Source organism: Callithrix jacchus, chromosome 8 (assembly GCF_049354715.1).
Source record: "Callithrix jacchus isolate 240 chromosome 8, calJac240_pri, whole genome shotgun sequence".
Classification (NCBI taxonomy): Eukaryota; Metazoa; Chordata; class Mammalia; order Primates; family Cebidae; genus Callithrix; species Callithrix jacchus.
Genome location: NC_133509.1, coordinates 103417332 through 103433198, shown reverse-complemented (window position 1 = coordinate 103433198; position 15867 = coordinate 103417332). Strand labels below are relative to the sequence as shown.

Genomic DNA, 15867 nt, shown 5'->3' with positions numbered 1-15867 from the left:
GCATAAAATATTTTTATACTAAAAATACAATTCAAAGCACTGTGTATACATACAGCATTTATAAACTGGTGGGATCCACTGTAGAGTCAATAAATGGAGATACCTTCTCAGAGGTGGACTGATATTTAAAAAATGAGTTCTTCACTCTCTTGTTTGGTTGCTACATTCTAGAAGCAGGGCAGAGAAAGAGGCTATAGACTCACCATTTGGCAGGCATAATCCTCTGTTTTAACAAAATGCTCATCTTTGTCCTTTGCTTTATCTAGAGTCCCAAGTCTGTCTCCAAAGATAAATTTTGGCTTTTATCCTGGGTTGGAGATTCGTCACTTGCCTTTCTAGTGTGAAAAAGGAGGTTCAGTTACTTTATATATTCCATATAAAATTGTAAACCAATCTGCTGTTTTTGTCTTTTCCATCTTCTTTGATATCTTGTACTTCTAAGTCCTGAAGAAATCTCTCAAGTGTTCTACTCCTACACTATTTTGAAGGCACTCTATTCTTTCTTGCCAATCTTGTATCATTTCCTGTGTTCTATTATTTGCTGAAATCTGTTGATGTCTTAAAAAGATTCACACAAGTGGGAGGGGGAGGTGGGGAGGGATAGCCTGGGGAGAAATGCCAAATGTGGGTGAAGGGGAGAAGAAAAGCAAAGCACACTGCCATGTGTGTACCTACGCAACTGTCTTGCATGCTCTGCTCATGTACCCCAAAACCTAAAATCCAATAAAAAATTTAAAAAAAAAAAAAAAGATTCACACTCTCTGTCTTTTTGGATTAACTTTACTATTTTATCACATGGAAATAATTTCAAATGAATCATGAGAAAGAATGAACATGTGATCAAACCTCCACATTAAAGTGGAGGCACTGTGAACTTTAGTTTTTCTATCTTCAGTTAGGTAGTGATTTAGTAGTATTGTCATATCAGTTTGAGAGTTATGCACGTGCACACAAGTGTGCACACAACACACATTCCACTGTACAGAGGTACCAAATAGCTCCTCTTAAGGCTGCTCAATCCTATTTTTCAGCTATTATCAAATCATGCCTATAAGGCACTAAAAAAGGTGGCTTGGGGCCAAGTACAGTCAACATTATTACAAAATGTAACACATCTTGAATATGGCCAAACATGTCTTTGAATCTTGGCTATATACTTTTGGGTACTCTAAACTCTTTAAGCCTTACTTTCCTCATCTCTAAAATGAATACAATAGCACTCATCTCATAGGCTTACTGTGAGGATCAAAGAGATGAAATTAGTGAAAAATGTGGCACATCATAGGAACCTGAGAAATATTACTTTCTTTGTACTATGATGAGAGAATCTTAGGGGGATAAAAAAATGCAGAAAAGTTAGTAACTTGCTCCATTTTAAGGCTAAAGAGTTAGTTGAATGGTCTAATTGCCTTTCCTTGCTGTCCATGTGAGAGTGCCTATGTGTGTAAGGCTAAAGTACAACTTCATATACAGGCTCTAGAACTGTACATTTAGGTTTAAAATGATGTTTCTAACCATTACTAAAATTATTAATATTACCATTTATTAATATTACCATTGGGTACTCTGAAGGAAGAACTGACTTTATTGCTAATAAGTTCTTCGCCATCAAATACTACATTTAAATTTTATTTTTACTGTTTTTTTACAAATAAAATGTTAACATAAGTATCACCAACTTCAACTTTCAAGTAAGAATAAACTGGTTTCATTATGATCTGAATCTGGAAACATAAATCTAATTCCAATTAAAGCAAACAAATACTGTCACAGGCAATTTCAAGCAACAGGAATCCATTCCCTTTCTCTACCCTAAATCAGGAGTATATAAATAACCAAAAAACCAAGATGCACAAGAGCTCTGTCCAGCTGTAAATCCTAAGCTCTCTGGATATCCGGTTAGGCAAGCCTGACTTCCCAGCACCATCCACAGACCCTTAAGAAACAGAGTTGGGGGCCAGGCACGGTGGATCACACCTACAATCCCAGCACTTTGGGAGGCCAAGGCGGGTGGATCACGAGGTCAAGAGATCAAGACCATCCTGGTCAACATGGTGAAACCCCGTCTCTACTGAAAATACAAAAAATTAGCTGGGCATGGTGGTACGTGCCTGTAATCCCAGCTACTCAGGAGGCTGACGCAGGAGAATTGCCTGAACCCAGGAGGCAGAGTTTGCAGTGAGCCGAGATCGCTCCATTGTGCTCCAGCCTGGGTAACAAGAGTGAAACTCTGTCTCAGAAAAAAAAAAAAAAAAGAAACAGAGTTGGGTCCTTCTGTTCAGGTCCCCTAGGAAATGCAGCCAAAGTGAGGCAACTCTGGCTTTCAAGGGTCACAGAAGGAAGACTGTGGCTATGTGATTATTACAGCAAAAAGATGCCAGGAACATAGAGGGTGTGTCTTGAATTCCGAAGCACACATCCCTGTTACATCATGCTTGGGCCACACGGGACTTTCTTTAGTCTCACAGGAACCAATTCAAGGAAGGCAACATGTTTCTGTGTAAAGAGGTTAAAATCTGGGCTTGACACATTCAAAAACAGCTGGTCAAATGGGACTGGTTTGTTTAATGTACCACATCCCTGGCGCTGCTCTGATGGGTGGAGGAACCAGTGCTAGTGAGAAATCAACATGCTCTTTCTTCAGAGTATGGTCAAATTAATTCTCTCTTTTACTGCAGCATTTTTACTATTTCCCTAAAGTCCTCCTCCAGCAAATGCCAGGGCAAAGGACAAGAAGAAAACACAAGACTGGATTTCAGATGAGTTGAAGGGTGTAACAGAGAAACAGCAGGGCAACCTTCCCAGCTTTTCCTTTAAGCACAAACTAAATCTGGTTTCAGAAAGACGGAGGAGAGCTGGAACTTTATACAGTAACTCTCTCCAGTGTTGTCAGGGTATAACCAGGAACCTGCCAGCTTTGTCTTTTGTATTTTCAATGTGACTGTCTAAATCTTACACTATATATAACCATAGAATGACTCACTTATCAACTATTATAGGGGAATTAAGGTATCTTTAATTCATAGAAATAGGCTCACAGACTGAAATAATTCAGGAAACAGGTATATGCACCAGAAGGATCTCAGAAAGAACTTGGTAAGAAAAGCTTGACAGCAACCAGACTGGATATGTAAAGAGTTTAAAATTCTAAAATTCTCATTAGAATCACTTGTTTGTGCTCAATCAGTGTCTTCAGGCAGTCTACCTACTTAACACACACACCACCCGGCTAAGCATTCTACAGAAGGAGAGAATAGCTTATCTTGCCTGAAACACAGGACCCTGAAGCTGAGAATACAGATGAATATCGACCATCAAAGGAGTCAAAAACTGTCCAATATAAGGCGTTCCCTGGGCTAAGAACTCCGGATAGGGCCTTTGTGGGGTGCAGCATGGCCTGGCACTGAGACTCGACAGTCATGCTAAAAATGAAGTCTGCTCAGAATCCTCCCGGGCCTTTTACGGTGTCACAATCCCACATTCCCTTCTCTCTCTTTCCCTGTTGGTACACTATGAATATGGCTTTATGTTTTTCTGATTATATAAATACCACATGTTCACCAAAACAAGTCAAGCAAAACAGAGTCATGAGGAATAAAGCAACCCAGCCTCCTTCAGTGGTTCTGAGTGAGAAAAACTATGTGAGGAACTACAGAACAGAGTGTGGGGTCTAAGCTCCCTTTCTCCCTGAGGGCCCTTCAGGGGTGGAACAGGAGGTAAGTCCAGAAGACATAGTCTTTAAAAAAGTCCTGGCCGGGCGCGGTGGCTCACGCCTGTAATCCCAGCACTTTGGGAAGCGAGGCAGGCAGATCACCTGAGGTCGAGAGTTTGACCAGCCTGGTCAAAATGGCGAAACCTCGTCTCTACTAAAAAATATAAAAACTAGCCAGGCGTGGTGGCATGTGCCTGTAATCCCAACTACTCGGGAGGCTGAGGCAGGAGAATCATTTGAATCCAGGAGGTGGAGGTTGCAGTGAGCTGAGATCGCACCATTGCGCTCCAGCCTGGGCAACAAGAGTGAAACTCCGTCTCCCAAAAAAAAAAAAAGTCCTAAGCTCTTTTGGGGACTTTCTGATGTCAGCTTCATTCTGTCACCCCTCTCTGCTCCTGTCCTCCTACCAGGCAGGCAACTGTCTCCTGGAATGACACACAGCAACCTTGGGTTTAGCCTAATTAGGAGGCATAACAATGGGAAAAGCCTCTTCTTTGTTCCCCTAGGGTCCCATCTTAAATAACTTTCCGTTTTCTCCCCTCCTTTCCAAGGAGTTAATCATGTTTTAGAAGTAAACTAGAGCTCTGCCTAATTACTATGGGACAGAAGCTTTTATCACAAAGACAAGAGTCCACATGAGTTTTCTTCAATACTCAGCCCTAGTTCTTCTAATCACAAGGAGGAAGAATAAATTAGAGATAACTACCCTAATGACACTGTAGATTCCAGTATGCACAGGCAGGCAGATTCATCCCCAGGGGAGTCAGCCAGAACTCTAGGAGAAATGAGACACGGAAGAGGCGAGAGAAACGAGAATGGAAACAAAACAAAAACTAGGTTTAGCTATAGGAGAGCCTGGAGACCTCATTCCTCCTCAGGCACAGCGGCAGGATCTCCAACTCTCAGGAGACACATGATGAGGAAGGGTGATCTTGGGGACAGCTGGGGGGATGGCCTTAAGGTCTCTCATTGTTCAGAGCTTGATAATTTATTTGGTGATCTGGAGCGGTCTTCTGAGCCATCTACCACTTTCAAATGAGAATCCTAAGAGAAAGGCTCAATTAAGGTGGACCTTATTACAAGACATTTAAAAACAACTAGATTTAAAGATCCATTCAGTCCAGACCAGCATAGAATACACTTTGAGGAGTCTTTGTAAAATGTTCACCATGCTCTTTGGTGTCCCTAGGTAGAAGGATTAGACAAAGTTAATGACAAAGCAAAGCATGGCTACAATATTCATGCACCAAGTCAGCTATTTCTAAAACGAAGCTATATTGCTACCTCTTTGGTCCTTCGTTAGGTTTAAATCAAAGGTTTTTTGTGTGTGTGGGGTTTTTTTTTTTTTTTTTTTTTTTTTGAGATGGAGTCTTGCAGGCATGTGCCACTATGCCTGGCTTTTTTTTTTTTTTTTAAATTTTAGACAAAGTCTCACTCTGTCCCTAGGCTGGAGTACAGTGGTGCAATCTCGGCTCACTGCAACCTCCCCCTCCCGGGTTCAAGCGATTCTCCTGCCTCAGCTCCCAAGTAGCTGGGACTACAGGCACGCACCACCACGCCTGGCTAATTTTTGTATTTTAGTAGAGATGGGATTTCACCAGCCATGTTGGCCAGGATGGTCTAGATCTCCTGACCTTGTGATCCACTCACTGTGGCCTCCCAAAGTGCTGAGATTATAGGCATGAGCTACCACACCCAGCTGTTTTTTAAGTAATTAAAAATGAAAGTTTTTAAGGAACACAAAATTTCATTCATTTTTGTGTTATGCTCTTAACTACATTCCTGTATAGCCGTACCATGAATACTATGCTGCTATGAAAAAGGATCGGTAATATGTATATTTACATGAAAAATTATCCATATGTGTAGATTACTTTTAAAGTAGCTTATATGACATTATATATGGTGAGTACATAAATATTTTGATATATGCGTAGAAGAAGCCAAGAGGATTATATACTGAGCCTAGAAGATAATATATTATATTCCCTCCTACTACATCACTTGATTTTTTTTTCACAACTAGCATGCGTTACTTTTTTGTTTTCCATTTCAGAATAAACAAACAAAAACATCCCCTCTCTTCTACGTGGAAACTCCAGTTAAAGACAGAGTGTGTGCTCTGCCATTCTCTGTCAGCAATTAAGCCAGGATATGCAATTCGGTATTGCCAGAGATTTTCTGTTGAGCAGGCAAATTCTAGCTGGGTGCCACTGAAAGCAGACTACACCAAAATGAAAATACAAGACCTAAAAAGGGCAGACACACTTGGAAATTATATAAACCATATTTATAACAAGTATAAACAACGACTACTCAGAACTGAATGATTTATTTAATGTTATATTAATTCAACAAATATTTACTGAGTGCCTCCTATATTCCAAGTACTGAATTAGACATTAGGTAAAACAAAGATGCACACAATGAGGTTCCTGCCCATAAGAAGCTAAATGGCCCAGGTTTGAGGTAACCCAAAAAGACTCAGGAATCCAGGAGATGACATGTTAAAAAACACTGGCTTCCTTGCTTAAGGTGAACTGTAGTCCACAGCTTCAGTGACTGAAATGCCTGTACTTTTCGCTTTCTCAGATTAATATGGCCAATGTATACAAGGGCTGCCTTGGTAGACTGTATGGATCATATATTCATGTAATCTTAAAGTGAGTTTTCTCTGTCAGACAACTAAGACCCTTGTATATGATCCACAAGCCCACGCCAGTGGATTAGCACATTTTTCACTTCCTGAAGACCATCCTCAGCTCCCTATAGTATCTACTTTCCAAAGCCTTCAGTAGGTCCTTCTCAATATGGCCCACTAGCTGCTCCAGTCTCCACCCTCACCTCTGCCCCTCCTGCTCACTCACAATTCAGACTTGCCAATCCAGCTAGATTTTGAAAATTACGTTTTATTCATCTTTGCTTTTTCCAGAGCCTAACCTAGTACACAGTAGATGTTCAGTAAATATCAGCTTGCTAAATGACCACATTTCCAAAATTATTACTAATTTCATCTTAGTTACTTGTTTGATGCCACTTTTGAACTGGAAAGAATATTTTACAGCTCATCATTAATGATTAAGTGTAACTAACCCAGAAAAGGTTGCATTTTTGTCATGGAAGCAATGACATCAAAGCTTAATATGTGGTTTTCTTTTTTTTTTTAAAAAAAAAGGCCATGGATATAATGTCTAAATAAAACCCCAAAATGATTTCGTAATTGCTTTTAAGTCAGTATTTTTAACTTACTCTTCATCTGAAACTTTTTCAAGAGCCTTATAAGCCAGAAAAGCTGTTTAATGTAAGTTTCATGCTTTTTTTCTCTCTCTACTGTGATGGAGGTGAATAATGAAATGCCAAAAGGAAACCAGTAAGACAAAGGGCAAATGCATAAGAAGGAAGAGGAAAAGAAAAGGATGGAATCATATAGGAACCAGGAAAGTAGACCCTGAATAATCAGGAATTATCTCTACTTAATTGGAGAATAAACTCTTTAACTTAACAATACAGGTTCTCATTATTAGAATTATCCAGCCCACATTTGTATGTAACTATGAGTATTTAGTATGTGTATTATTTAATATTCTTTCTGTTACAAGTAACAGAGATGTGATTGAGACCAAACAAAAAGGGAACTGATTGGCTCACTTAACTGGAATGTTCAGGAGCAACTGACCTTAGGCATAGTTGGATCTAGGGCCTCAGATGAGGACCTCATAATCTCCCCTCCTTTCACCTGGAACATTCTCTCAATCTTTTGTTTTATTCTAGGTTGATTTATTATCCTTCCCAAGTGGGTTCCTTCATATGGTGGCAAAGACAGCCACAAGGAGCTCTAGTCTTACATCCTACCAATTTAGCAACTCTTATTGTTCAGCAAAATTCTGGGCTTACTCTATTCAGCTTAGCTTGGGTTAACCAATTATTGCAAACCAGTCTCTGTCAACAGAAAAAGTGATCCTTCCATTGGTCAGACATGAAGCCAGTGGGTATAATCAGCCCTAACTAAACAACATAGGCTGAAAAAAAGTGAAGAGGCATGTTTCCTTACAGGAAAATCATGGTGTAGGTATGAGAGAAAGGGTAAGCAGAAATACCAGATATCTATCACACCGTCTGAGGCAAGACAAGCTAGTAGCTCTACCTCACTTTAGAGTCTCTTTTCTACCATTTACTAGTTGTTTTAACTTCAGAGCACTTCATAACCTCCGTAACCCACTTCTTCCATCTGTAAATTCAGGGTAATAATACCCACTTCATAGTGTTATTATAAAAACCCACCTCACAGCATATTGTAAAGATAATGTTTGTATAGCTCTTACCACGTGCCTGGCACAAAAATGGCAACTGATAATGTTATTATCAGCATTCCCTGGAGCGGCTATTATAGAAAGCACAGAGGATATAGAAACTGGTAAAAAAGAAAGTTGCATCATTATAACCTAGATGCCAAACCATGACATGCAGCTTTACTTCGGAGCCCCTCTAGAGTCTATTGATTTATTCTTGGCACTTGAACAGAATCATTGCCTCCAATACCTTAAACCGTTCTCAGTCCGACACCACGTTCGTTTCCACTCTACTGTACAAGCGCTGTAGGACGGTTGATCCCATTCATTCACCAAGTCCATCACTTTCTTTCTTTTTTTGAGACAGAGTCTCACTCTGTCACCAGGCTGGAGTGCAGTGGCATGATCTTGGCTCACTGCAACCTCTGCCTCCCAGGTTCAATAGGTTCTCCTGCATTAACCTCCTGAGTAGCTGGGACAACAGGTGCACACATCCAGCTAATTTTTGTATTTTTAGTAGAGATAGGGTTTCACTATGTTGGCCAGGAGGGTCTCAATCTCTTGACCTCGTGATCTGCCCGCCTTGGGCTCCCAAAGTGTTGCAATTACTGGTGTGAGCCACCGCGCCCAGTCAAGTCAATTGCTTTCTGTATACCCACTCATGACTTTAGAAAAGTCTTAATTTTAGATTTCCTGATAAAAGGACGATATTACTTGAAACTGGCCAAGACCCAGTCATAGTTTGAGGTGGGTTAACAATTAAGAATGTGCTGATTTTAATTATTTTATTATCTGTGGCCCAGTGTCACAGACTGAGGAAGGTGGGGTTCAGAAATTATAAGATATATCTGTAAAATTACACCTTAAATTGGTGAATAGTTATTAAGATCAACAACAACTAACAATTAACCTCTTTGGGATTGAATTCCTTCACATATAAAATGGGGATAATAGAACTTACCTTATAAAGATGTGATAGTAAGTGCATTATTAATAATATATGCAGAGTACTTCAGTACTTGGTAAATGGTTAAGTACTTGATAAATGCTAGCTGTTGTTACTGCTGTCATTTTTAAATACTATTGAATTGGAAACCAGTAAATTAGTAATCTTACACAGAATCCTTTTTAAGTAAGAGATCTTTTCCTTCTGAAGGAAATAAAGTTTAAGAGGTCTGGCCAATCCTACAGATTTATAGCCATGTGAAGCTGAGAAGAGAATTCTGCAGTCTCTTCCCCTAAATTGTCCCTTTGTTGAAAGCCTTGTGGGTTAGCTCTTCAGCCTGCAAGCAGAGTATGAATGTGGGAAGACATCCTGTAGTTCTAGTTTGCTGTTGGCTTTGGGTTCCATAATGAAGGTCTCTGCCTACCTCTGGACCTCATAAACAGCACCGTGGGAGGAAAAATTTGCCAAAGTTCAGTTGTATATCAAAGAAAGCCACAGAGCCAGAGAGCTCCCTGAGGACCCACACAGCTGCTTTGTCTCCTGCCAAGCCATGGCCCTAATGCACGGATATGCCTGTGAGCCAAGAGCCAAAGCCACAAAGTTCCACCAGTTCATTTAGCCTTGGCATTTCAGTGTACTGAGGGATCTGTTATTTGGGTTGCTGTCTCACTGTTAAGGGGTAAAAACAGAAACATGCCCCCCCACCAGAAAACTGGTTTACTAAAATCACCACCATTACCTCCACCCCATCCCAGCCCCTACTGTGAGAACAGCTCTACTGTCTTGTGTGACAAAATGTAGCAAATGCCAGTTTTTCCCACTGGTGACCCCTGATCACTTTGTGGTCATACTTTCCCATGGAGCTGACTTGGATGGGCCAGTTTCTGCACTCCAGGGTAGGTGCAGGCCTATGGCCAGTGCCACCACTGCTGAGTCTACCTTAATCCCTCTCCCTCTAAAACACTCTTCATGGTTTAATTTCCACTGCAATAGCTTTTCAGATTTTCCCTAAACATCTTTCACCTCAGCACACACAGATACACACACACATACACAAAACTCACAATTATTTTCACCTATGGGATTTGCTTATTTTCTCAAACAATGCCCCCAAATCCAGTGGCTACAACTTTTCTCCCTGGAAGTCATGATGATTTGAGTTCTAGAAAAGTCTCTGAATGGAGAGCTATGCAGAGGACTTTGCACAAGAGAATCCTGAAGTTACAAATAGTAGCTTGTCATCTTTGGAGTTTATTTCATTTAAGTCAACAAATGCAAGCTGGGCATCTGCTCTGTGCCAGGCACTGTGCTATGACTTGCAGCTGGCATGAAAGGGAGGCAGTCAGCAGGTAACTGAACCTAAAACCATGTGCAATGAGAGTCCAGAGAATGCCAGTAATGCCACTTCTTCACGGTGGTTGACGAGAATGTAAGAGAGGGAATCATCAAGACCATGCCACAGAGAACAGGCTGAAAAATTCTAGGCACTAATACACACTGCAAAGTCATACTAGAAGCATATAAATATGAGTACATAATGCTTTAAGAGTAAAAAAAAAGGTACATAGCACTAATATTTCTTATCCATGAATTCTGTTTGAATAATCAAAATTCATCCCTCAGTAGAGCTTTTATTCTTGAAAGCACAAGGTTATTTTTCTTTAAGACAAATTTCTATTTTTATATAGGAAAATGCAGTCCTTGAGAAAAAGCCACTTATCCAAGACTAGGCAAAACTCTGTGTCCCGAAGGCTGAAGGTGGCCAAGCTGGGGCAGCTATCACAATTCCCATCTTCTGCATTACCATCAGACCACCCTGCCATAATAAAACCAAGCCCACGTCTTGGTTTTGAGCATTTGAAAAATGGAGAGAAATGTGACATTTTCCATTTGAAAATGGAAAGAAATGTGACAGGGAATCTTAGATTCCCTGGCTTTCTGATTACTTGCAAATCCACATAAGGCTCACATATCGCCCTCCTCTCATTTTGTCAGCATCTGAATTTTTTGGTCATCATGTGAGTGATGAAAACTTAGAAGCTACAGTGATATGTACAGCATGTGGAAAACCACTCCCAGGTTCTCTCTGCCCTGGAAGAGCCAGAGGCACATGCACACATTTCTTATACACCCAAACAGACCTATTTGTCCACTTGTGAACACATTCAACATCATCAGACACTCGTTCAAAAAACAGCATGCTATGTGCTGACTTGATGGGAAGCCACAGGCTAAGTTCTCAGACACTGGCCAAGAAGAGATGGGATCCAACCCATCCCTAGACCACAGGAAAAATACTTTTGACCACAGAGCTGGCCGCAAAATATTCTTTTTGTAGGAAACAAAATGTTTCCAGGCTTGGGATTTTCTTTTCTTTCTTTCTTTATTTTTTCAGTCCTTTCACTGTTACTGAGGAGGAAAGGCAAATGCTTAAGCAAGAGGCCAAGTAAACATCGAAAGAAACCAAAACCAGTGCTCCTTTGCTGAAAGAGTGGAACACAGGGTGAATGAGCCGTGTGCTGGATGAGGCCCAGGCCTTGTGAAGCTTTAGGGGAGCAAGGACCCAGGCAATTCTTTATGTGTTCATGGCCCCAGTTTCATCCTATTTCACTGCAGCTCCACTTAGTGACTAAGTGGGCCTGGGCAACTTACTTAAGTTTTCCGAGCCTCCATTTCCTTAAGTGTAAATAATAATAACAATAATATCACAGGTTAGCATAAAGAATAAATGAAACGGCTGGGTGCGGCGGCTCACGCCTGTAATCCCAGCACTTTGGGAGGCAGAGGAGGGCAGATCACAAGGTCAGGAGATTGAGACCATCCTGGCTAACAATGATGAACCTCCATCTCTACTAAAAATACAAAAAATTAGCCAGGCATGATGGTGGGTGCCTGTAGTCCCAGCTACTTGGGAGGCTGAGGCAGGAGACTCACTTGAACCAGGGAGGCAGAGGTTGCAGTGAGCTGAGATCGTGCCATACACTCCAGCCTGGGTGACAAAGGAGACTCCATTAAAAAAAAAAAAAAAAAAAGAACAAGTGAGACATATGTAAAAGCTGCACAGGCTGGGTGCGGTGGCTCGTGCCTGTAATCCCAACACTTTGGGAGCACAAGATCATGAGGTCAAGAGATCAAGACCATCCTGGCCAACATGGTGTCTACTAAAAATACAAAAATTAAACGGGCATGGTGGCATGAGCCTGTAGTCCCAGACTCAGGAGGCTGAGGCAGGAGAATCACTTGATCCCAGGAGGCAGAGGTTGCAGTGAGCTGAGATTGTACCACTGCATTCCAGCCTGGTGATAAAGTGAGACTCCATCTCAAAAAAGAAAAGAAAAAAGCTGTGCAAAAGCTACTACATAGTAGGCTCTCAAGAAATAGGATTTGTTAAGGTAGTTTTCACAGGTTGCTAGGGACCTATTTTCATGACCTGTTAGAAAACAAAGATTCCTTAGAGATTAACACTCCAGACCCCATATTTCATAAATAAGAAAACAGTCCTAGAGAGAGAAAGGTTGTGACCAAATCATCCAGTCAGTAGTAGGCCCTGGGCTAGGACCCTGCAGACTGGACACAAAGAGTAAAGAGAGTTAAGGTAATTCATATCACAGAATATTTTAATGCTATGTGCTGTTGAGTGGCCATGGATATCACACTTTGTGTCTCCAATAACCGCCCGGCAATGTAGAAATGCAGATTTCTAGTCCTGCCCCCCAGAGTTGCCGATTTAGTCTGGGAAGTCCAGTAATCTAAATTTTTGACAAGCTCTTTAAGTGGATTCCAACAGGTAGTGTCTGACCACCTGTCAAAAAGTATTACAAGAGGAAGTCATCAGCCAAATAAATAACTGAGCAGAATGCTAGGTTTGTATCCTATGGTTTAGCACAAACAATGTGGCCAGCCCCCATTGATAATGAGACTTTTCCCATTGTACAAAATAGTAAGTGAGATATAGCATGGCATTGTTTCTTCTTCATAGAACCAGAAAGTGCAATCATCTTCTAGATCATGTAATTCCCTTATAGAAGAAGAATCTATGACTCGAAGTCATTTGTTCAAGATCACATACCTAATTAGAGACAGAGCTAGAACTTTATTCTAGAATAACATTAGCTTTTTTGCAATGGAAAATTTTTTTCAGGTACCCAGATATGAAGACAGTAGTTTAGGTATGTATGTTATATACTAGAATCCTTAAATTAATCTTAATCTCTGAAAGAATTAAAAAATCATGCCAGCTTTTTGATGCACTCTAATGCATGTTATTTCTGGTGCTGTGATTCACTTCATAGGCGCCCTTACAGGCTAATGAAGGAAACTTGGTCAGAAGAAAGAACTGACAATGTCATACAAAGCCAAACACTTCAGAGACACAGAAACTATAGTTACATGGTTGCACATAACCTACTTGCTTTTCATTAAAATCCTGCTCTTTTTATATAAAACATATATCTGATCCCGAGGTCTGTAAAGTTCTGTGAGTCATCAAACAATTGTGTAAGTATCCTGGTTAGTGATTACCGTGTTAAAGCATTTGCGGACTTCCAAGACACATCCCAAATAAATCAATACTGGCTTAGATTCAAGTCCAATTCTCAAAAGGATGAGGTTTCAGCTGTTCCCTATACTATTAGAACATATAATAATTTCTTAGCAATTTCTGGAGTTTGATTCCCCACAGACTAGAAACTATGGTTACTTTCCTTTCTTCCTTTCTCTCTTTCTTCATATGGAGTTTTGCTTTTGTTGCCTAGGCTGGAGTAAAATGGTGCGGTCTTGACTCACTGCAATCTCCACCTCCCGGGTTCAAGCGATTCTTTCACCTCAGACTTCCAAGTAGCTGGGATTACAGGTGCCCGCCACCACACCTGGCTAATTTTTATATTTTTAGTAGAGATGGGGTTTCATCATGTTGGCTAGGCTGGTCTCGAATGGCTGACCTCAAGTGATCCACCTGCCTCGGCCTCCCAAAGTGCGGGATTACAGGCATGAGCCACTGCACCTGGCCGAAACGATGGTTACTTTCTACTCTTGGCCCAATGCTGAAGAATCTGAGAAGGCACAAGTATAGTTCTTCTACTTCTACTTTTCTTTGATGAATGCTTTCAGATAGCAATAATCTCCATCCCTCAATACAGTTTGTTCTGAAAGTTATCATAAAATGTGGGCAACATCGCAAAGTAAAAGCTATGGCCTGTTTGAAAAAGAATCAATAGTGTAGTCTGCAGTTTGATAATGCCTATCCTCATAAAAGCCTCAGAATGCTCCGATTCATGAAATCAGTAACAGTCACCTTAGACAAGATTTATTATGATTTAGATCAATCTTACAACCATTATTATCAGCCAAATAAGGCCAAAAGAAGGGGGTTAGAGAAGTCTCTTTACAGAATCTGAGGTGGAATCTGAATTAGAATCCAAATACACCACTAACCACTTAATCATCCTTTCCCTCCTGGAGAGAGTTCTGGCCTTCGGAGCTGTTCTGCTCCATGCCATTTGGGCATTCAGAGAATGCCAACTCCTCTGCTACCACATGAACCAATTAAAGGGTGGGAGCCTGCCATGCTTTCAATAAGGGAGGGGCAGGTTTGGATGTGTGCATACAGACCCTGGAACATTTCAACACACCTCTTTTAGAGAAGGTTCTGTTGGTTTCAAACCCCCAACTCCCATGAGGCATTGTTTCCTGAGCTTAGATACATCTGGAAAGTTTTGGAAAATCCTACAGGAAGGAGGCTAGGCCAAAAGAGCTCCTTTTCTCATGCCACTCAGGAAGCACAGCACAAATGTTTGCCCTTCAAGACAGTCCAGGCCAGGAGCCCAACTCTCAGGGAAGGAGAACCAGATTAGACAGAAGAGTCCTCTGGGGGAACAGGGCCAATGGAGAACAGATTGCGGGGGTCTTATATTTACCATGTACCAACCGGGAACCTGTATCTGTCAAGGTCCATCAGTAAAACAGGACTTAGCCCAGTAGTTCAAGAGAGAGCATTTAATTTGGGGAATTAGTTACAAATGTGTTGAAAGAGTTGAAGTGAAAATAGGGGATATTGAGTCAACCCAGAGATTAGCAACGAGAAGAAGCTACCCCATCCCCAGGGCTGGAGGAATCAAGGAAGAGGTGCTGTTACTAGAGCCCAGGGACTGGGGCTGCTCAACTAGAGTTGGGAGAGCAAAGGGATCTTGAAGAAGAACTAATGTCACTGCCTGGGATACCACTGGAAGCAGGGCAGAGGAATGAGAGAGAGAGTGAGAGAGAGAGAGAGTGTGTGTGTGTGTGTGTGTGTGTGTGTACACAAAAATACATGGCTTCTCTCATATTTCTGCCCTTCATCCTTCCTCTCCAAACCAACTAGACTCAATGGAAAGGGAGACTAGAAAATGCGAATTGTAGGGTCAGTTCCCTGTGGTATCAAGTAGAGCAGGGGAAGGGCAGGGAGTGGATCTGAAGGCAAACAATCTACTGGCTGACATGACCCACTGAGGCAAGGATTCCTGATTCCCAGTTTGGAAATGTGGGTCTTTGAGAAAACTCTGAAGCCTGAACAGGTATTTCTGTAAATTAGCTACTGATGCCACACCCCAGGACTTGACGTTTGCTAGAATTCAGTCGAGAGGGAGACACAGCTCTTCATGGGGCCCTCTCCTCCTTGAGCTCAGGGGCTTTACTGAAAATAGTTTGCACCTTCCCTTTCTGCAGAAGGAGTCTCTTAACTTTTCATTTTTCCCACATTCTGATAACCATTGTCTCTATATAGAAGCCAGGGATCCAAAATAAGGAAATGGCATTGAGAGTGGAGATGGGATGATGGGCTGTAAGCAGTGGTGGGAGGCAAGGGAAGAGAAAAGTTTGACTCAAGATTCTGTGTAATTATAAGAAAGCCTTTCTGATCCCCAACCTAATTCCTGATGGCAGTC

General features: G+C 41.3%; 1 protein-coding gene across 11 annotated transcripts in view; it reads right to left on the bottom strand.

Annotated features, from left to right (window-relative positions):
• The window catches only part of RAD51B (RAD51 paralog B), a 642672-nt gene that overhangs the window by 42730 nt on the left and 584075 nt on the right, over positions 1–15867 (bottom strand). The window contains exon 10 of one of the 11 annotated variants that reach the window (XR_004729965.3): positions 204–335. The exons of the other annotated variants lie outside the window; for them this stretch is intronic. The gene's annotated coding sequence lies outside the window, so the exon portion shown is untranslated. The remainder of the gene's footprint in view (positions 1–203; positions 336–15867) is intronic. 11 annotated transcript variants of the gene reach the window in all.